This window comes from Miscanthus floridulus, chromosome 16, assembly GCF_019320115.1.
Source record: "Miscanthus floridulus cultivar M001 chromosome 16, ASM1932011v1, whole genome shotgun sequence".
In the NCBI taxonomy this organism is placed as follows: domain Eukaryota; kingdom Viridiplantae; phylum Streptophyta; class Magnoliopsida; order Poales; family Poaceae; genus Miscanthus; species Miscanthus floridulus.
In genome coordinates this window covers 50,693,315-50,700,832 of record NC_089595.1, presented here as the reverse complement: position 1 = coordinate 50,700,832, position 7,518 = coordinate 50,693,315, and the positions used below count along the sequence as shown (strand labels likewise).

At 44.8% G+C, this 7,518-nt stretch overlaps 1 pseudogene; it reads right to left on the bottom strand.

The window, feature by feature from the left end:
* Positions 1–5,088: 5,088 nt before the first annotated feature.
* Positions 5,089–7,116, bottom strand: LOC136510674 (uncharacterized; annotated as a pseudogene).
* Positions 7,117–7,518: the final 402 nt, after the last annotated feature.

Below are 7,518 nucleotides of genomic sequence, written 5' to 3'. Positions count from 1 at the left end.
GCCGTCGCACCTCAGGGTATGCGAACCTTGGGGGTTGCTCCTACATACTCCAGGTTTGGTGTTGGAAACGATGGCCCATCGGGAGGCCCCTTAATACTGGTTTATTGATAAGTACTTTGGTTCACTATATTCTTTGAGGCAGTTACATATGATAAAATTATTAATGGCTAATTCATTATCGTGTTCAATGCAGCAATGGAACGGGCAGGATACACTCCCTATAGTTCTGTATATTTGGACGGAAGCAAAGTTAGTTAAAGGGAATGCGAGGCGCAAGTACATGGAGTACACAGACGGTCTCAATGCCCTAACACAGCACCAGGTTACGCTCTTTTTACTATCATACATGTGTCTTGTTCGATGTACACTATATCACTACCTAACTCAATTACGAAATATTCAGGTGCATTGGTGTCCTTGAGATGCTCTAGAGCTCGAGTACTATCTGAGTCATGTCACTAGGGACGAGTCAGACGAGTATCGCTACAATGTTCCTCTTATTTTCTTCCACGTGGTCGAGACTCACTTGCCCATCAGGGTCTGCAGACTGTTTGAAAGAATGACAGGCTGCCCACCACCGCTTTACTCCACCAACCAAGGATTGCACTGGTGCATTATCGATTAATAACAAAGCTATAATTCAGAGGTCTGTGTGGTACAACTAACATCGTTTTATTATAGGTATGACCGTAGGAAGAGGTACAAGACCAAGGATTGGCGCGTGACACACAACGCGCACATCCACTTGTGGGAGACCAGGGAACGACAGCCGGTCCATGTGGGTCCTCCATACGACCAACACATCTTCGACGAGTACCTGTGGTGGCTTCACAGGTCTACGAGGACACATATCAAGCCCCCGTACACTAAGAAGGCGATTGACGAGGACTCGGAGGAAGATGTGATCGAAGATGTGTACGACGTTGCCACAAGGGAGGACACACAACTACGGAGAGCCCCGCTTCAAAGATACGTGGTAAGATACTTGAATAGTACAATTTGTTATCCTTTTGGTATTAAGTATATGTACTAAAACTGTCCAACCGCGTCTTTGTACTCAGGCGACACAATTGTCAAGGATGTCCAATGAAGCAGCGTTTCGGCTTCACGAGTCTAGAGGGCAGGGGCCAGGCGTTCTCGAGGCTTTTGTAGAGGTAAACATAAATTTGTCCGTTCCAAAAATGTTTCTTTATTGTATATGCGTTTGGGAAATACACTAACTTTAACATCTATTTATGAAGAAGGTGAAGAAGAGCTGCAGGAAGCTAGCTCAGAAGCTGAGCTGCATGTACACTCCTTATGTGGAACCGCCACTCCCGACGCGGTCGGATGGCACGTCTTCAGCCTCTTTGAGGACACCAGCCGGCTCTTCTCAGCCGGTGACAGGTGCCACTTTCGCAGTGCGTACACCACCACATCATAGCACTAGGAAGGACCCTACAACTGAGGACAACGATGACGACGACGACGGCCCCCTGGGCTTCCGCAGACAGCACGGCCAGTGGGACGATTGGCCGCAGGACGAGATCGGCATGTCTCAGCTAGGTGGTGCCCCGCTTGGTACCCAAGGAGCCTCACAGGTACTAACAAAAGTAGTTTCTTTAAATATGTAGGCTCCATGAACTAATGATCATAAAGATTATAAGTAATCGTGCATATGAGATACTTGCAGGGTACGAGCCGTATGCAACGGTGACGCAACCACACCGACGTTGGCTACACTCCCAATATATTGCCAACAAATTCAAAGAGAGAGGCGTTCGAGGGATCCTTACACTCGTGGGTCTTAGTTTGTTAGGTCGAACAAATATTGACGTCCGAAACTTGCAGGCTTAGTTGGTTATGTTATGTCGAACTTATATCAAACCAATGAAAATTTTATGTGACAGCTTGTCAACTTGCGCACGAACTCTATTTATTTGCTTCATATTCGTTTCAATGCGTCACGGCAGCACTCCGACGAGATTAAGTAGCAACTAGTTCGGGAACCGGTAGTCCCGGCGTATCTCGACGCTGGTGGCCAGCGTCTTGACCCCGATCCTTCCGAGCTTGGTTATCGCCATCGCCAAAGAGGCACCTTAGTTAGACGTGTAGTAGTCGATCGTGCTGCGCGACCCCATGTCGTACTAGAGCACCTGGTCGGAGCCCTCTAGGAAGGGGTCGACGAAGCCGGGGTCCATGGTCCATGATCGCGTCGCTGCTGATCCTCAACCAAAAGCAGCCGATCTTCTGTCTGCGCCTAGGTTCTGCCGCGCCATGCTCCGTGGCGCGTCAGTGCCGCGCCAAAAACGACGGCGCAGTAGACCCTGCCACGTCACCGGTCAGCGGCCCCGGTCTTCACCATGTCACCCTCCTGCCGCGCCACCATGCATGGCGCGGCACATGCATTCGCCGCGCCATGACAATAGGCGCGGCCAAAAGTGTTAGTTAAAAAAACAATGTTAGATTTAAAATTATTTTACAAAAAATGTTAAAATTAAAAAAAAATCCGGATGGCTAATACTGGCTCGCAACCAGCTAGCAGATGGTGGGTATCTTGTGCGTCTAGGTCCAGGCCGACGTCCTCCCTTCGTGGCCGGCGTCATGGTGCCGTGCATGTGCCGGGGAGCCATAGCAGCGAGGCGAGCAGATCCACGGTTCCTACAGGGATGGGGTCGACGTGAGAGAAGAGGAAATTAAGGATTTATTTGTGAGAGAAAAAATGGGAGAGGTTAAATATAACAAAACATGCAAATTTGACATGCCACGTTAGCATGGAACATTTACATAACTGGCATGGTCATGTGGTGTACTATTTAACAGGTTTAGAGATATAGAAATATATTTTCGAAGTTCCTAAACCTAAGAGACGCGTATGGACCGCTAGTGCATTAAAGTTTTTAAAAAAATGGAACGGCGAATGAACTGGAGCTACCTTCCCGAGTGACATCAGTCAGCATTAACTAGCTAGTGTCCCATTATTGCTTATATGTAATGTTGTAATGATGCTTGTTGAAGAAGTTTATTTGATACTCTCACCATTCCAAATTACAAATGTTTTGACTTCTGTGGATGTATTGTTTTTACTATATATCGGAATATAGTGTATATCTATGTACCATGTGCAGTAGACCTACTGTATAACGTGTAAACATAGGTGATAAACGATCAATGAGATATTCTTTTTCTTAGATTTTTTTTCTGGTTTTTAGTTATTTAATTGTTCCATACTTTCAAAAATCAACGAGCTGTTACTTTCTGCGGGGCAATTGGAGTATATCATTACAAGGCTCCTATGCAGTATAGAAGACTTGAAAGTCATCACTCATGACCATGCCGCGCACGAAACCTTCCCCTTCCGTGTAATTTCCTTGGTCTAATAAATGTGTCCCTGTTCTTGGTCTTACGTACCCTCATGACTGGCAAGCTAGCTCAGGAAACTTTGAAGAATTCATTATGTCCACACACCTGTCCTATAATGACAGCCTTGAACTTATCTAGTATGACCAATCAACCTGTTTGTAGAACACACTAAACCCCTTTTCTCCGTAACTCCGTTCATCAGAAATTCCGAGTGATTATCAATGGCGGAAATAGTAGGGTCAGCTGTGGCAAGTGAGGCAGTGAGCAGAGCAGTATCATCTTTTCTCTCCAGCGACAAAACTAGCCAGCAGGAGAGCGTGGAGGACAAAGCCGAGACTGGAGATGGCGGTGCTGAAGATCCGCAGCGTTGTTGCCGTCTCGGAACATCTCCGCATCTCCCACCTCCCGTTGCTTCAGTGGAAGGCGAAGCTAAAGCGTGTCGCTGAGGAAGGTGGTCATCTTCTGCATGTGCACAAGAAGCAAACCTTGCGGTGCAATCGCGTCAGCGACAGTTCGTCAGGTAACTCGATCTCTCAGTATTTGATTCGAGCGGCCAAACGCTTTGTTCCTTTTGGCCGCAAAGAAGATGAGCTGAGGTTGAGTGACAGCACGCTGCGGAGGTTCGAGAGGCTCGCTGATGGTGCGGACAGCTTCTTCAGGCTGGTAGAGTCTGGCGGCCACCCAAAGAAGTCCGTGTTTCTGCCGCCGCTAACCAGGGCGTTGCTTGCCGGTGATTCAATGGAGTTCTTGATCCAAACAAAAACTGGTAATGACCATATTATGCTGTGGCCATGGCAGGCCCACCCGGATGCTAAGAGTGGAAGTGGATTGGAGGCATGTCTCTCTGTCTCGCGTGAAGATGAAGTTCTGTGGCAAAAAGGCTTCAAGATGTGTGTTTTGTTCCGTCTATCTGAGGCATCCGACATACTGGCTATTGCTATAAGCTGCTTGGAGCTCTTGCCACCTCAATTTGATGCTGCACGCATAGCCATCGGTGGACTGTTAACTGAAACAATAGGGCAAAGTGGTGACTGTTGCAGTTGCAGTCTTTCAGAAAGATCGAAATGGTGCTGTCGACAAATTGAGACTTATCACCGTAATGATTGTGAGTCATCTACGGGCGATGATAAGCATAGAGGTAATGGGATGCTATTACTGTCTCATCCAGTGCTTCGGTTCACTGCATTTTGCTACGCCTCACCATGCATGGACAGGAAGGGCAGCCTTCCCCTTGAGTTGGAGTGCCATGTGTCCCCCTATCTCTTGCCTGAGAAGCATTCCAGCCAGTATGAGCTCGTTGAGCAAGATGTTATCAGGAAGCTGCTGCCCAATGTCACTGATGGTTTCTACGATGATGAGAGACAAACGTTGAGTTACCAAAGGCAGATCTGGAGCCCACAAAGCTCCATGTATTGCGCGGTTGCTCCAGCCTTTACACAGCCATTGACGGCGTCGCAAGCGTACGAGATGAAATGTTCTGGTACCCGTAGCAGGAGGAGGAGAACGGCCAAAACAAAATCTCAATCCATTTCAAAGTTCCAAAAGATTGCAAAAACATAGCTCGTGTCATAGCAGTTCAGCATTAAGGACAATGATGTATTGTACAATGAGACTGCATGATTGTATTTTCTTTTTCTTTTTTGTTTCGATTGATATCAGATATCAAATATTTGTGTCCATCCCTTATTTCTTCTGCCAGTGTCACTATAACAACAATTCGAAAACCATGAGTGCTCATGCAAGTGTTCAGACTTCAGAGGTGGTAATCAGGATTATTTGACCTGCAAAGTAAGGAACATATAAGGGTTTGCCGGATGAACTTTCAAAACCGCAGCCTTGAGCTGCAACTGCAAAGCTATTGCGTTTTTGCCCCTACTTTAACGTCTAATTGTGATTTTACCCATACTTTTGTCATAGTTGTGATTTTATCCCTATTTTTTGAAAACGAAGCTTAAGTTTATCCCTACTCCGTGAACAGTAGGTAACGGTGTCAAATGGGCTCAGTAAGGACAAGTTTGCCCATGCGAAATTGCCCCTACTTATCTGAATACATTGTGATTTTACCCCTATTTTTTTTTAAATTTGGCAGCATCATTGCACAACTTGTTACATATGATTCAACACAGCATGCAAATATAGATAGATAATATCACATCAAATGAAAGTGTAACAAAAGTATCCATACAACACCAAGCCTCATCCAACATACAAGTCCAACAAAAACGGTAGCTAATAGTGAGATATTACATCGTTCAGTGTCATACATCACATTCATGCATCTATTCCTAACAATGCAGCCAACCTCCCTCCTCTTTCTCTTCCTCTTCCTCTTCCTTCTTCCTTCTTCCTTCTGTTCCAGTCCCTTTTGTTTCTTCTGTTACTCTTCCTCTTCCCCTTCCCCTTCCCCTTCCCCTTGCACTTGCACTTCACATGAATGGAGAAAAATGGTTCAGTAAACAAGTTGACTAAATAAGCAAGAGTAAAGAAGCAAAAAAAAATTACAAATGAGCATGACTCACATTGATGCTTGTGAAGATGATTCATTTTTAGAAGATGAGCGGTTCCTCTTTTGACTAGCAGTTGGACCTCCTTGGCAATACTTAGCTAAATGGCCTAGTTCATTACATTCAGAACATGGTCTCCTTTTCTTACCGGTGGTGGCCTCATCATAGGACTTGATCCTAGAATTTCTTGCTCTTCCTGGTTTCCTTCTCAGTTTAGGCTTCTTGATTTTATAGCCCAAATCAACATGTGGCCAATTATCCTTGGATGCCATTGGATTGAAAGAACATGCATATGCCTTTTTTAACCGATCAACAGATAAGTATTCATGCACAAAGTCATCCATTTGTACCTCTCTACTAATCTTAGAAATGAAAGCTAAAGCATGGGTGTAGGGCTTTTCAGTTACTTGCCAAGCCCTACAAGTACATGTTTTTTTGTCCTAAGTTGATTGCGTACCTGAATGTATTCACAGTTACTTCAGCTGTTCCAGCCCCACATATCAATACCTCATGGCCCTTAATACTCTTGACTTTAGCATTTAGAGCATTGATCACAGCTGAAATGATTGTGCCTGACATTTTACTAGCAATCTTGGCTCTTAAAACAAATTTCTCAATGATCATTTGTCTTATCTTGTCATGCATATCCACAATTTGAAAATCCTTGGTTTTGGACACCCAACTGTTAAAGCTTTTAGAGAGGTTGTTGTTGATGTAATCTACCTTACATTCTTCCCCAAATTTGCTTCTACTCCACACAAATGGATGGTTGTCATCCAACCAGGATAGTGCACTAGGATCCTTCTCTATGTTTCGCATGAAGTACTTGAACTTGTCATTTGTGAAGCTCTTGACAGCTGCCCACATATTCTTACCATAAAGCTCACCACTGTACACATTCTTCTTCATGTTCTTCCACAAGTGCCTCATGCATTCTATATGTTCCACTCCTGGGTACACATCAGTACAGCCACCTCAATTCCTTTGCCCGCATCTGTACTAATGACCAAGCCTGTAGGAGTACCAATAGCCTTCTTTAAGTTATTCACAAACCAAGTCCAGCTTTCCTTAGACTCAGTCTCAATCACACCATAAGCCATTGGAAATAAGCAGTTCTGACCATCCACTGTAACAACTGCTGCTAACTGACCCCTTCCCCTTCCAGTCAAGTGTGTGGCATCTATGGCAATGTAAGGCCTACATCCTTGCAAGAACACATCAATGCATGGTTTAAGAGCAACAAAGAACCTACTAAAACACAAATCACCATTGCCATCTTCTTCAGTGTCTATGTCAACGACGCTGCCAGGTACTAGTCTTAGAAGCTCAGCTTGATAAGTTGGTAGTAGGTTATAACTATCAGCCCACTTCCCATATATGATGTCCGTTGTCCTTAGCTTGTCTGTGAAAACTCTATCATTTGGAACTTCTATTGAGTACTTCTTCTTGAGCCGATCTTGCAACTCCTTTGGTCTCATTTTAGGGTCTTCCCGCAACAAATCGACAACTTTTTTAGCTACCCATTTATTGGAGGCCATTGTTTCGCCACAATTGTTGAATGGACCACAAGTATGCTTTGGACCACTAGTCTTAACCTGCAATAAAAAAATAACAAGAAAAGAACCATTTTATTAGTAAATTGCTACAAACTAATTCTTCTTACTTGATGCTG